The sequence below is a fragment of the Rhinoraja longicauda genome, chromosome 10 (genome assembly GCF_053455715.1).
Source record: "Rhinoraja longicauda isolate Sanriku21f chromosome 10, sRhiLon1.1, whole genome shotgun sequence".
Lineage (NCBI taxonomy): Eukaryota > Metazoa > Chordata > Chondrichthyes > Rajiformes > Arhynchobatidae > Rhinoraja > Rhinoraja longicauda.
This window is the reverse complement of record NC_135962.1, coordinates 53,765,745-53,781,639: the sequence shown is the minus strand read 5'-3', so window position 1 is coordinate 53,781,639 and position 15,895 is coordinate 53,765,745. Positions and strand designations below refer to the sequence as shown.

Here is a 15,895-nt window from a genome sequence, read left to right as displayed (position 1 = left end):
GTGGAATTCTCTGCCTCAGAAGGCAGTGGAGGCCAATTCTCTGAATGCATTCAAGAGAGAGCTAGATAGAGCTCTTAAGGATAGCGGAGTCAGGGGGTATGGGGAGAAGGCAGGAACGGGGTACTGATTGAGAATGATCAGCCATGATCACATTGAATGGCGGTGCTGGCTCGAAGGGCCGAATGGCCTCCTCCTGCACCTATTGTCTATTGTCTATTGTCTATATCCCTTGATTCCTTTAGCCCTAAGAGCTAAATCTAACTCTCTCTTGAAATCATCCAGGGAATTGGCCTCCACTGCCTTCTTTGGCAGAGAATTTCACAGATTCACAACTAGGCACCAGACGATATACAGCATCAGTTAACTTTATCACTCTCTTTCCCAGTTTCTGCATCACTACATCAAGTCAAGTCAAGTCTATTTGTCACATACATATACAAGATGTGCAGTGAAATGAAAGTGGCAACGCCTGCGGATTGTGCTAAAACTACAAAACAGAATAGAAAAAATAAATACAATTTTAACACAAAAAATAAATTAATGCAGTAAATTAAATTAGTCCCTGGTGATATGAGAGTTAACAGTCCTGATGGCCTGTGGGAAGAAACTCCGTCCCATTCTCTCTGTTTTCACAGCGTGACAGCGGAGGCGTTTGCCTGACCGTAGCAGCTGGAACAGTCCGTTGCTGGGGTGGTAGGGGTCCCCCATAATGTTGCTGGCTCTGGGTCTGCACCTCCTGATGTATTGGTCCTGCAGGGGGACGAGTGTAGTTCCCATGGTGCGTTCAGCCGAACGCACTACTCTCCGCAGAGCCTTCCTGTCCTGGGCAGAGCTGTTCCTAAACCAGATTGTGATGTTGCCGGACAAGATGCTTTCTACAGCCCCAGAGGAGTAGCACTGAAGGATCCTCAGAGAGACTCAGAATTTCCTCAACTGTCTGAGGTGGTAAAGGCCTTACCCACCTTGCCTTACCCACCAGTGCGGCAATGTGTGTTGTCCAATGTCAGATCCTCTGTGATGTGGACTCCCAGGTATTTAAAGCTGCTCACCCTATCCATGGTAATCCCATTTATCTCCAGTGGCGTGTACGTCCTCCGATGTTGAGCCCTTCTAAAGTCCACAATCAGCTCCTTAGTTTTTGTGACATTCAAGAGGGCATGTGACGTTCATCATTCCTAGGAGCGGCAATTAGGCTATTTGGCCCATCTAATCTACAAACTCACCGAAGCCAATTCACCTACAAAGCTTTGGAGTGTGGGGGGAAACCGGAGCACCCGGTGAAAACCCACGCGGTCGCAGGGGGAACGTACAAACTCCGCACAGACAAGCACCCGTGATGTGTAGGAAGGAACTGGTTTAAACCGAAGATAGACACAAAAATCTGGAGTAACTCAGCGGGTCAGGCAGCATCTCTGGAGAAAAGGAATTGGTGACGTTTCGATTCGAGACCCTTCTTCAGACCGAGAGGCAGGGGAGAGGGAAACAAGCAATATAGACAGTGATGTAGAGAGATATAGACCAAAATTTTCATATTTTTATTTCATATTTCATATTTCAGATACAGCGCGGAAACAGGCCTTTTCGGCCCACCAAGTCCGCACCGCCCAGTGATCCCCGCACACTAACACTATCCTACACACACTAGGGACAATTTTTACATTTACCCAGTCAATTAACCTACATACCTGTACGTCTTTGGAGTATGGAGTACCTTTCAAATGAATGAAAGGTATGCAAAAACGTAACAACGATGGGCTGTGGTCAGGATCGAACCCGGGTCTCTTGCGCCGTAAGGCAGCGACTCTACCGCTGCGCCACCGTGCTGCCCTTTGTGTGTTGTCAACCATTAAAAAATCCAGCAGGTTTTCAGATCAATTTACCGTGAGAGATGCATTGGCCATGTACTTTCTTGATTAGTACGGGTGTCAGGGGTTATGGGGAGAAGGCAGGAGAATGGGGTTAGGAGGGAGAGATAGATCAGCCATGATTGAATGGCGGAGTAGACGATGGGCCGAATGGCCTAATTCTACTCCTATTCCTTATGACCTTATGGCCAGTGATATAACTGGTGCAGAGATGCATGCAAGAAGACTTTATCTGGAGTTTGCAAGGAGATAGACACAAAATGCTGGAGTAACTCAGCAGTTCAGGCGGTCAGAGAGTTGTAAATCTGTGGAATTCTCTGCCTCAGAAGGCAGTGGAGGCCAATTCTCTGAATGCATTCAAGAGAGAGCTAGATAGAGCTCTTAAGGATAGCGGAGTCAGGGGGTATGGGGAGAAGGCAGGAACGGGGTACTGATTGTGAATGATCAGCCATGATCACATTGAATGGTGGTGCTGGTTCGAAGGGCCGAATGGCCTCCTCCTGCACCTATTGTCTATTGTCTATTGTCTATTGTCATCTCTGGAGAGAAGGAATGGGTGACGTTTTGGGTCGAGACCCTTCCTCAGACTGATGTCAGGGGAGGAGGCTGGACAAAGATAGAATGTGGTCAGAGACAATCTGACCTTTCTGACCTGGGCCTCCTCCATTGTCAGAGTGAGGCCCAGCGCAAATTGGAGGAACAGCACCTCATATTCCGCTTGGGTAGCTTACACCCCAGCGGTAGGAACATTGACTTCTCTAACTTCAGATAGTTCTCAGATACCTCTCCCTCCATCCCCTCCCCCTTCCCAGTTCTCCCACCAGTCTTACTGTCTCCGACCACATCCTATCTTTGTCCCGCCCCCCTCCCCTGGCATCAGCCTGAGGAAGGGTCTCGACCCAAAACGTCACCCATTCCTACTCTCCCGAGATGCTGCCTGACCCACTGAGTTACTCCAGCATGTTGTGTCTACCTTCGATTTAAACCAGCCTCTGCGGATCTTTTCTACACAGTTTGCAAGGAGGAATTGATTGCTCACGATAGGCTTCCCTCCACAACATGACGCGGCTCAATACCTTCTTCCCCTTTGGTCAACGTATTCACCTGGGGAACAAGCTTCCCTCTTCGGACGTGATGTTTAACATGGCTACAAACGCAGCTGACGTGCAGCGGGGTTTAACTCGATTTGATCGGGATGAAAAAGGCCATTGCCCGCTGAAGCTGACAAAATCCATTTTTGGTTATTGTGTTTTGCTTCCAGCTACAATTGAACGAGGCAACTGGGTTTGTGGAAGTGGGCTTGGAGAGCAAAGCCTCGGTCTCTGTGGGGGGACACGGTTAAAGAATGTTCTAATGGAAGCCAGGAGCGACAACAAATAGAAATCTACGACAGACACAAACATCTGGAGTAACTCAGCGGGGCAGGCAGCATCTCTGGACGGAAGGAATGGGTGACGTTTCGGGTCGAGACCCTTCTTCAGAAATCTACCTCGCCTGCCGACTAGAGGGGAAATCCGAGCACGATGGAAAGAGTCCAATAGGGATGAAAAAGGGTCTCGATCCGAACCCATCCTTTCTCTCCTGAGTTGATGCCTGACCCGCTGAGTTACACCAGCATGTTGTGTCTGCCTAGGGGAGAGAGTATGTTCGCACATGATCACAGTGACGCACCCCCTGTTAAGGCTACGATCTACCTCATTGGTGACCCTCGGACTATCCTCGATCGGACTTTGCTGGCGTTACCATGCACTAAAGGTTATTCCCTTATCACGCATCAGTGCGCAGTAAATGGCTCAATGGCGATCATGTATTGTCTTCCTGCTGACCGGTTAGCATGCAGCGAGAGCTTTTCACTGTGCCTCGCTCGGTACACGTGACAATAAGCTCAACTAAACTAAACTGAGACGAGTGCAGATTCTCCGGTTCCTGCATTTACTATTGATCAACCTTCCCTGCCTTCACGGCAGCGCACAGGCATGCTCCCTGGGGGGAATCTAAAATCGAAGTTTGGCTGCAGGCAGAATCTGTGCCATTGATCAGCTTGTTTGACCCATTTGCATCACTTGTGAAGAAGTGGCAGTTCCCCATCGACTGGCTCATCGGGTGAACCGCGGTGGCCCCGTGCGAAGCTGCTGAGAAGTCCCTCGCGACTCTGGCGGGAAGTCATAGAGTCATAGAGTCATAGAGTCCTACAGCACAGAAAGAGGCCCTTCGGCCCATCGTGTCCGTGCCGCCCGTTACCAAACACAGTCTAATTTTAATCCCATTTTCCCGCATTTGGACCGTAGCCCTGAATGTTGTAGCATTTCAAGTGCCCATCCAAATGCCTCTTAAACGTTGTGAGTGTTCCCGCCTCCACCACCACCCCAGGCAGTGAGTTCCAGACTCCAACCACCCTCTGGGTGAAAAAGTTCTTTCTCACATCCCCCCGAAACCTCCCTCCCCTTACCCTGTATCCATGTCCCCTCGTTGTTGAACCTTCCACCAGTGGAAGAAGTTCCCCGCCATCTACCTTATCTATGCCCCTCATGATCTTGTACACCTCGATCATGTCCCCTCTCAGCCTCGAAGGTGTTCCAACCGTTACACCCAGCAATTTCTTGAACCAGTCATTAGAACACAGTGAATGAACGAATTGTGGAATCCATTGCCACAGACGGCTGTGGAGGCCAAGTCAATGGATGTTTTTTATGGCAGAGATAGATAGATTTCTTGATTAGTGCGGGTGTCAGGGGTTACGGGGAGAAGGCAGGAGAATGGGGTTAGGAGGGAGAGATAGATCAGCCATGATTGAATGGCGGAGTAGACTTGATGGGCCGAATGGCCTAATTCTGCTCCTATCACTTATGAACCTATGAACACAACCTTCACAACACAGACCATTGTGGGCTCCTCCTTTCCTTGATCATCGTTGCTTTTTGCACATCTTTGATCGATTCGTTCTGTGTACCTTTTCATATCTCTCGTTTTCCTCTCCCCTGACTCTCAGACTGAAGAAGGGTCTCGACCCGAAACGTCACCCATTCCTTCTCTCCAGAGATGCTGCCCGATCTCGCTGAGTTACTCCAGCACTTTGTGTCTACCTTCGGTGTAAACCAGCATCTGCATTTCCTTCCCACACATGCTGACAATAAAACACCCTTGAACAAACTATCGGTGGGGGAAGCAGAATGGGTAGATTGTGGAGCTTTACACCTTCGAATTGCTGTGAGCTTGTCTCAACAGATAGTTTTATTGAACCACCTTTTAAACTTCTAAATTGTTTTGTGTCTGAGCGTTATCGAGTGCTAAAACCATTGTGGGATTGCTGCAATAGTGTGAAATCTAACATAGAAACATAGAAAACAGGTGCAGGAGGAGGCCATTCGGCCCATTCGAGCCAGCACCGCCATTCATTGTGATCATGGCTGAACGTCTACAATCAGTAACCTGTGCCTGCCTTCTCCCCATATCCCTTGATTCCACTAGCCCCTAGAGCTCTATCTAACTCTTAACTCTTAACCTTCCAACATTAGTTACCTTACAGGCACACACACCGAATACCTCAACAACAAAGTGAGAACACAATCATTGTTGCTGCAGTGTATCGAATTAAATGTTAACTTATAAAGCTACACGCTAATAAAGCACAGAAACAGGTCCTCTCAGCCATCTTGTCAAATACCTGTCTACGTTTCCTCCTATTTCCATTCCTTTGGCTGGAGTCATAGATAGGGGTTGCCAGCGTTCTCACTCCCAAATAAGGGACAATGTGACATCATCGCCCTGCGCCCCAGGTGACATCACCCAGCCACATGCCCCCGCTCCATCAAGGGTGGTCGCCCGGGCCGGGAGGCGGGTTGCTACGCAACTTCCGTTAGGCGGGGCCCGGACCTCCGGGTCAACACCGTCCGGACCTACAGCGGACCCCGGGCCTACAGTATCCGGACCTACACTGTCCGGGGACCTACAGTGTCCGGGCCTACACTGTCCGGACCTACAGTGTCCGGGCCTACAGCGCCCACCCCGCCGGGCTTAATACGGGACAAGGGCGATCCCATACGGGACAAACCAATTTAGCCCAATATACGGGATGTCCAGGCTAATACAGTTGGAACAGTTGGCAACCCTAGTCATAGAGTCAAAGAGTGATACAGTGAGGAAACAGGCCCATCGGCCCAACTTGCCCACACCGGCCAACATGTCCCAGCTACACTAGTCCCACTTGCCCGCGTTTGGCCCATATCCCTCCAAACCTGTCATATCCATGCACCTGTCCAACTGTTTCTTAAACGTTGGGATAGTCCCAGCCTCAACTACCTCCTCTGGCAGCTTGTCCCAAACACCCTCCACCCTTTGTGTGAAAAAGTTACCCCTCAGATTCCTATTAAATCTTTTCCCCTTCACCTTAAACCTAAGTCCTCTGGACCTCGATTTCCCTACTCTGGGCAAGAGACTCTGTGCATCATCTACCCGATCTATTCCTCTCATGGTTTTATGTTATTTTAATTATTTTTCATTTCAACCCTGATTTGAACTTCCAAGTCAAAGCCTCTCCATCACAAATCCATCCGCCCCCTACCCATCCCCTTTACATCAAATGTCACCTATCAACTAACAAGATCCTCATCCAAGATCCTCATCATTAGGAAACTCTTTTGTTTAGAGATACAGCGTGGAAACAGGACCTCGGCCTTCCGAGTCCACGCCAACCATAGATCTCCAGTACACTATCTCTATCCTACACACTAGGGACAATTTACCGAAGCCAATTAACCTGCAAACCTGCACGTCTTTAGAATGTGGGGGATAATGGGAGCACCTGGAGAAAACCCACGCAGGTCTCGGGGAGAACGTACAAACTCCGTACAGACAGCCCCCGTAGTCAGGATCGAACCCGGGTCTCATCGCAGTGAGGCAGCAACTCTATTGCTGCGCCACCGTGCCACCACTGATTCAACAATCCTCTGACCTTCCATCTCAATGATTCTTTGAGTCTGAAGAAGGGTTCCAACCCGAAACGTCACCTGTTCCCTTTCTCCGGAGATGTTGCCTGACCCGCTGAGTTAGTCCAGCACTTCGTGTCTAGTTTAGCTTAGTTTAGATATACAGCGTGGAAACAGGCCCTTCGGCCCACTGAGTCTGCGCCAACCAGTGAGCCCCATGTACTAGCACTATCCTACACACACTCGGGACAATTTACAATTTTTACCAAGGCAAATTTATGTACATACCTGCACGTCTTTGGAGCATGGGAGGAAACCGGTGCACCTGGAGAAAACCCACGCAGGTCACGGGGAGAACGTAAAAAAAGTCCGTACAGCCAGCACCCGTAGTCAGGATCGAACCCTGGTCTCTGGTGCTGTAAGGCAGCAACTCTACCGCTGCGCCACAGTGCCTCCCCTATCTTCACTTCTTCTCAAACTCTGTAACCAACTCAGCCTTGTTACCTCATCCAGTGGAACCAACATTGTCACATTGTCCCAGCAAGAATGAAATATATATAAATTCATACTCAGGCAATAAAAGGATGTGCCAATCCAATATCAAGTCTGTTAATTCAATCTATTATTTACAAGGTGCATTGTAGTTAGAGGAAGGAAAATCGATTAAATTGTGGAGATCTAATTCAAGCTCCATTTTAAATGTTATTAGTACTACATACAGTAATTACTAAGATACACATCCAGTGAGCAGTCCTGAACTACTATCTACCTCCTTTGTGACCCTCAGACTATCTTTGGTCGGACTCTACTGGCTTTACCTTGCACTAAACTTTATTCCCTTATCCTGTATCTGCACCCCTCATCCTGTATCTGTACAGTGTGAACGGCTCGATTGTAATCATGTATTGTCTTCCCGCTGAGTGGTTCGCACGCAACAGAAGCTTTTCACTGTACCTCGGTGCACGTGACAATGAACTAAACTGAACTAAACTAAACTAAGCTAAACTAAATTGGAAAGCCTGTGAAATTGATTAGTTTGGGATGTAACGAAGGCCAAGGAAATGAAATGCTGTAGTCTGCATTCGGGTCTGGACCTGAAACGTCAACGATCCCTGTCCTCCAGAGCCGTTGAGTTGTTCCAGCAATTTTTGTCCTTTTTTTTGCCACAGTGCCACCACTGTTGGGAGAGTGTAATTGCAAAGGGACATGTTTACACAGGAAGGTATCACAAAATGCTGGAGTAACTCAGCGGGTCACACACACACACACACACAGGAAGCTTCCATTATAAATGTGCGTCAAGGAACTTGGTAAATAAAAGATATAAATATGTAATAACCCAGGATTACTGGATGTAAAGTTCTAAAAATAGGAAGTGGATGCAGAGATTTATTTGTAAGAGTATATTTTCCTTTTTCAACATAGGTTGTTGGGGCAGAATTAGGCCATTCGGCCCATCAAGTCTACTCCGCTATCCGATCATGGCTGCTCCATCTCTCCCTCTCAACCCCATCTCCTGCCTTCTCCCCACAGCCCCTGACACCCGCACTAATCAAGAACCTATCAATCTCCACCTTACAAATATCCATTACTTGGCCTCCACAGCCTCCACAATGAATCCCACAGATTCACCACCCTCTCACAAAGAAATCCCTCCGCGTCTCCTTTCTGAAGGTACGTCTTTTTATTCTGAGGCTGTGGCCTCTGGTCCTCGACTCTCCTATGAACATAATCAGCAACACATGACAAATTGTACTATTGAAGTATATTCTTTGATGTACTTGAAATAGCTTCATTCATTCAGGTTAAAATGGATTTATCAGAAAATATAACCATTTATAACAAGGTGTTAGTTTTGTAATGTGTGTAAGCATCTCAAGTTGCTAAAATTACTAACAACTAGACTGAATCATTTACTCCATTTAGAACGGAGATGAGGAAGAACTTTTTCAGTCAGAGAGTGGTGAAGGTGTGGAATTCTCTGCCTCAGAAGGCAGTGGAGGCCAGTTCGTTGGATGCTTTCAAGGGAGAGCTGGATAGAGCTCTTAAGGATAGCGGAGTGAGGAGGTATGGGGAGAAGGCAGGAATGGGGTACTGATTGAGAGTGATCAGCCATGATCGCATTGAATGGCGGTGCTGGCTCGAAGGGCTGAATGGCCTACTCCTGCACCTATTGTCTATTGTCTTTTGTCTATTGTTATTTAGTTACTATTTTAGTGATTCCTTGCAGGATAGGAGTAATGCTCACAGGTCAGCACAAATTCATAAGTCATAGGAGCAGAATTAGGCCATTCGGCCCATCGAGTCTGTTCCGCCATTCAATCATGGTTCATCTATCTCTCCCCCTCAACCCCATACTCCTGCCATCTCCCTGTAAAACTTTGACACATGTACTAATCAAGAAAATGACACCCTTAAGGGCCTGTCGCACCCTGGTGATTTCTAAGGCGACTACAGGCGACTAGGCTGTCGCCTCACGGTCGCTGATGTGTCGTGGGGTGTCGCGGGCATGGTTGTCAGTAGTCTCCAAAGAGTCCTAGCTTTTTTCTGGTCGCCGCGGAATTTTCCCCCTGCTCGAAAATTTTCGGCGACTGCTGGCTTGACGCCAATGATCGTATCTTGTCGTCTCCTGTCGTGGGCGCTGTCGTAGGTTGGCGCCAGGTTGTTGCCAGGTGACTTAAGGTTGTCGCCGGTGCCGACGACGGTTATCCACCTTTTATAAGAATTGTGTTTGTTTGAAATAAAGTGAATTTTGGACATTTTGACCAAAGATTGATGCTTGAAGTTATTGTGTTTCAGAATAGTTTCTCATGGCATCTCTTTAGAAGACTGAGGGGGGATCTTATAGAAACATATAAAATTCTTAAGGGGTTGGAGAGGCTAGATACGGGAAGATTGTTCCCGATGTTGGGGAAGTCCAGAACCAGGGGTCACAGCTTAAGGATAAGGGGGAAGTCTTTTAGGACCGAGATGAGAAAACATTTCTTCACACAGAGAGTGGTGAATCTGTGAAATTCTCTGCCACAGAAGGTAGTTGAGGCCAGTTCATTGGCTATATTTAAGAGGGAGTTAGATGGGGCCCTTGTGGCTAAAGGGATCAGGGGGTATGGAGAGAAGGCAGGTACAGGTTACTGAGCTGGATGATCAGCCATGATCATATTGAATGGCGGTGCAGGCTCGAAGGGCCGAATGGCCTACTCCTGCACCTATTTTCTATGTTTCTATGTTTCAAATATTTTAATTTCATTTATTTTGACCAATAAAACAAACACAAGCATAAGCATTGCACTGCATTGAAAAGCGAACTCTTTTCATTTATTTTGACATTGCACTGGGTTGGGTCTCTCCAGGGACAAGGGCTTCAACCACACAGGCCTCTTCTTGGGCTTCTTCTTCACCGTTCTTCTTTTTCTTCCGTCTATCAGAATTTTAAGCACGAGGGCCGCTGTAAGCAGCAGGGCCTGCATTTGATGTAAGAGCAATGCCATCATATGTTGCTTCCTGGAAGCCATGATGCAGAATGATCGGAAATCTTACCCACACCCCTTTGGTGCCAAAATGACGTGAAATGGCGACCGTTGTCATCAGTTGTGACCTGACAGGGTCGTAGCTTGTCGAGGGTGGAGGTCGGTTGACTTCGGTTGTCCTAGCTTGTCGTAGGCGCTGTCGTAGGTGGACGTCCTAGGTCGCGACGACTGGGTCGCCGGTTGTCGGTAGCTTGCCGTCGACTAGGTGCTAGGTTGTCGTGGCTTAGACAATAGACAATAGACAATAGACAAAAGGTGCAGGAGGAGGCCATTCGGCCCTTCGAGCCAGCACCACCATTCAATGTGATCATGGCTGATCATTCTCAATCAGTACCCCGTTCCTGCCTTCTCCCCATACCCCCTGACTCCGCTATCCTTAAGAGCTCTATCTAGCTCTCTCTTGAATGCATTCAGATAATTGGCCTCCACTGCCTTCTGAGGCAGAGAATTCCACAGATTCACAACTCTCTGACTGGAAAAGTTTTTCCTCATCTCAGTTCTAAATGGCCTACGCCTTATTCTGAAACTGTGGCCCCTTGTTCTGGACTCCCCCAACACTGGGAACATGTTTCCTGCCTCTAACGTGTCCAACCCCTTAATAATCTTATACGTTTCGATAAGATCTCCTCTCATCCTTCGTTTCGATAAGATCTCCTCTCATCCTTTCGTAGACATTCAGCTTGTCGTCGTCATTGTTGTAGACGTTGTCGTAGACATTGCCGTAGGGGGAAAAAAGCCGCCGGTTTTTCGGTGATCTGCTACGACTTTGACAGTCGCCGGCAGTCGCCTTAAAAATTGCCGAAGCGGGACAGGCCCTTTTACCAAGCAGTGTTTATTCTGCATCATTAATTGCCCCTGAGTGTTGCCACCTTCTAGATCCTTCTAGGGCGGCACTGTGGCACAGCGGTAGAGCTGCTGCCGTACAGCACCAGAGACCCTGATCATGGGGGCTGGCTGTACAGAATTTGCATATTTAGTTTAGTTTAGTTTAGTTTAGTTTAGTTTAGTTTAGTTTAGTTTAGTTTAGTTTAGTTTAGAGATACAGTGCGGAAACAACTCCTTCGACCCACCGGGGGTCCACGCCGACCAGCGATCCCAGCATATTAACACTATCCAACACCCACTAAGGACAGTTTTTACATTTACCAAGCCAATTAACCGACATACCTGTACGTCTTTGGACGTGCATACCTGTACGTTCTCCCTGTGACCTGCGTGGGTTTTCTCCGGGTGCTCCGGTTTCCTCCCATACTTTAAAGACGTACAGGTTTGTAGGCTAATTGGCTGCGGTAAAATTGTAAATTGTCCTTAGTGTGTGTATGTGTGTGTAGGATAGTGTTAATGTGCGGGAATCGCTGACTCGGCGCGGACTCGGTGGGCCGAAGGGAAGGGTTTTGCTCTATATCTCTAAACTAAACTAAGCCGTTGGAGTCTCTCTGATGAACCAGGATTTAGAGCCAACAGCGGCATTAGTTCAGTGAGGCGTGTTAACAACAGGGCAGTGTGAGCAAGGTGAGAGGTTGCAAATGGCGGCTTTCCCCGGTGTTTGCTGGTCTTCTCCTTTTGGGCGGTGGAGGCCAAAGGTAGTGCTGCGGGAGAGGCCTGGACAGGTAACTGCAGTGGATTTTGTAGAAGGTACACACATCAGCCCATGTGGGAATGCCTGTGGTGAAGAGAATGAATATGTTGTGTGGTGGATAGTGAGCCAACAACTATGGCTCCTTTTGCGTGGTTGAAAGCCCACAACGTTTGTCATAAACATGATCCCAAGTTAAAAGTGCACCAGAGGCCAGGGTTCAATCCTGACCTAACCTGACCTAACCAGAGTTTGTACATTCGCCCCGTGACCGCGTGGGTTTTCTCCAGGTGCTCCGGATTCCTCCCACATCCCAAAGGCGTGCAGGTTTGTAGGTTAATTGGCTTCTGTAATTTCCCCCTAGTGTGTGGAATATAATTAATTGTTTACTGTATGTCGTGTTGTTACTTGCGAGCAAAGCTCCAAGGCAAATTCCTTGTTTTATACATACTTGGCTAATAAAATTTATTGAATTGAATTGAATTGAATTGAATTGAATTGAATTGAATTGAATTCAATTCAATTCAATTCAATTCAATTCAATTCAACTAGTGTATGGGTGATTATTGGTTGGCACGGGCTCAGTGGGCCATAGGGCTTGTTTGCACAGTGTATTTCTAAATGAAACTAAACCAAACCAAACCAAACTAAACTAATTTACAGTGTGCTTTTGTGACACTGCACTAGTTAGTGTAAGGGGTGATTGTTGGTTAGCGTGGACTCACTGGGGCCAAGGGCATGCTTCCACGCTGGATTTCTAAACAAAATGAAACTAAACTATACTGAACTAAACCAAACTAAATCAAACCAAACTAAACTAAACTAAACCAAACCAAACCAACCTAAATGAAACTAAACTAAATTAATATATACTGCCTGTTGTGGCTGGATGCCAAATATGGCTTCAGCTCAGTTCTGCCCGGCTGGTACAGGTAATAATATAAATCAACCTTCTATTTACTTCTAAATAACTTGCTCTACTTGTATACTTGACTGGACCAAAAATATCAACGCACCGTACAAAAAGGGCCAGAGCAGACTTTACCTGTTGAGGAGACTCAGGTCCTTTGGAGTGCAGGGGACACTCCTAAGGACCTTCTACAACACGGAGGTGGCATCAGCCATTTTCTATGGAGTGGTCTGCTGGAGCAGCAGCATCTCAGCGGCGGAAGGGAAGAGACTCGACAAGCTGGTCAGGAAGGCCAGCTCTGTCCTGGGTTGCCCCCTCGACTCGGTGCAGGCGGTGGGAGAGAGGAGGATGATGGCAAAGTTAACATCGCTACTGGACAACGACTCCCACCCCATGCAGGATACTGTCACTGCACTGAGTAGCTCCTTCAGTGACAGACTCCTTCACCCCAAGTGTGTGAAGGAGAGATATCGGAGTTCCTTCCTTCCCGCTGCTGTGAGACTGCACAACCAGCACTGCTCCCAGCAGACGAGTCAACAGTAACAGTTAAAAAAACCCACAGTAAATGATGACAATTATCCTTATGTTTATTTTTATTTATAATGAATGTTACTTGCTATCCACTTTGCTGCTGTAACACGGCAAATTTCCCCGGTGTGGGACAAATAAAGGAATATATTATTATTATTATTATTATTATTATTATTATTATTATTATTATTATTATTATTATTATTATTATTATTATTATTATTATTATTATTATTATTATTATTATTATTATTATTATTATACCAACCTTCTGTATTCAAGAGAGATTTAGATATAGTTAAATATAGTTCAAGATATATTCAAGAGAGAGTTAGATATAGTTAAATATAGTTCAAGATATATTCAAGAGAGAGTTACATATAGTTAGACATAGTTCAAGATATATTCAAGAGAGAGCTAGATATAGTTAGACATAGTTCAAGATATATTCAAGAGAGAGCTAGATATAGTTAGACATAGTTCAAGATATATTCAAGAGAGAGCTAGATATAGTTAGACATAGTTCAAGATATATTCAATTGAGAGTTAGATATAACTCTTAGACTTAACAGAATCAGGGGATATGGGGAGAAAGCAGGATCGGGGTACTGATTTTGGATGATCAGCCATGATCATATTGAATGGTGATGCTGGCTCGGTTTCTATGTTTCTATGCCTATGTTTCTATGTTCTGTTTATTGCACAAGACACATGGATCTCTCCAAAGACCAATGTTTCAATAATACTTTGCTTTTCCATTCTTTCGGCCAGGCAGGGCTAACTTCACACTACTTCTTATTCCCCTCCATCTGCCTAAATTCTGCCCATGCTGAGAACCTGCCGAGATCCTTCAGCACACCATTCCCTTCTCATGGAGTGTCTGCCCCCCCAGTCTTTGTGTACATACTTGGCCAATAAACCTATTCATTCATTCATTCATTCAAAGAAGGGTCTCGACCCGAAATGTCACCCATTCCTCCTCTCCAGAGATGCTGCCTGACCCGCTGAGTTACTCCAGTATTTTGTGTCTATCTATACTGAACATCACTTCTTGCATAAGGCTGGGGCTATATTGTGGACACTGAGACACATCAGTGCTGATGGACTGTCACCAGACCAGCTCTTCGACTTGTCACGTAGCTCCGAGTCCCTCAGGCACCCACGCGCACCACACTTTGTACAATGTCTTCCACTGAATTAATATGTTATTTTAATCAGCAGAAACGAAATCACAGCATCTACAGTAACACAGCATATGACTGGGAGCGAAAGAGAAATGGTTTTAATCAGCATCATCTCCAAAGTGCACCAAACCCAGGAATAGCTGATTCCTAAAACCCGGTATTATATGTGAGAAAAACTTTGAACATTTATTTTGAATTTTAATGTATGTTTGACAATAGACAATAGACAATAGACAATAGGTGCAGGAGTAGGCCATTCAGCCCTTCGAGCCAGCACCGCCATTCAATGCGATCATGGCTGATCACTCTCCATCAGTACCCCGTTCCTGCCTTCTCCCCATACCCCCTCACTCCGCTATCCTTAAGAGCTCTATCCAGCTCTCTCTTGAAAGCATCCAACGAACTGGCCTCCACTGCCTTCTGAGGCAGAGAATTCCACACCTTCACCACTCTCTGACTGAAAAAGTTCTTCCTCATCTCCGTTCTAAATGGCCTACCCCTTATTCTTAAACTGTGGCCCCTTGTTCTGGACTCCCCCAACATTGGGAACATGTTTCCTGCCTCTAATGTGTCCAATCCCCTAATTATCTTATATGTTTCAATAAGATCCCCCCTCATCCTTCTAAATTCCAGTGTATACAAGCCCAATCGCTCCAGCCTTTCAACATACGACAGTCCCGCCATTCCGGGAATTAACCTAGTGAACCTACGCTGCACGCCCTCCATAGCAAGAATATCCTTCCTCAAATTTGGAGACCAAAACTGCACACAGTACTCCAGGTGCGGTCTCACCAGGGCCCGGTACAACTGTAGAAGGACCTCTTTGCTCCTATACTCAACTCCTCTTGTTACGAAGGCCAACATTCCATTGGCTTTCTTCACTGCCTGCTGTACCTGCATGCTTCCTTTCATTGACTGAACCAAGAATGCTGGAAAATCGGTGGTTGATCTGTATTTACCAAAATTACAATGACAGCAGATCAATGATCGTTCAAGATGCTCAGGGACTTGAACTCACAACCCAGTCCATGCCTCTGGGTTGCTGCACCTGTAACACAGTCACTGTACTGCTGTTGTGCAATATATAGTGCACTGTCTCTCCAACGATGAACACACATATCTGTTATCTCTCATATATACATGCCCACACACACACACACACAAACCTATTCTCACACACTCAAACCTGTTCACACATACCTGTCTACCCTCCCCTCACACACACATACACGCACACATGCACACACACACGCACGCACACACGCACGCACACACGCACGCACACACGCACGCACACACATGCATACACACACACAAACCTATTCTCACACACTCATACCTGTTCACACATACCTGTCTACCCTCCCCTGACACACA

General features: G+C 46.7%; 1 protein-coding gene across 1 annotated transcript in view; it reads right to left on the bottom strand.

Moving 5' to 3' along the window:
- The window catches only part of syndig1l (synapse differentiation inducing 1-like), a 128,695-nt gene that overhangs the window by 22,570 nt on the left and 90,230 nt on the right, over positions 1–15,895 (bottom strand). The gene's annotated exons all lie outside the window — the stretch shown is intronic.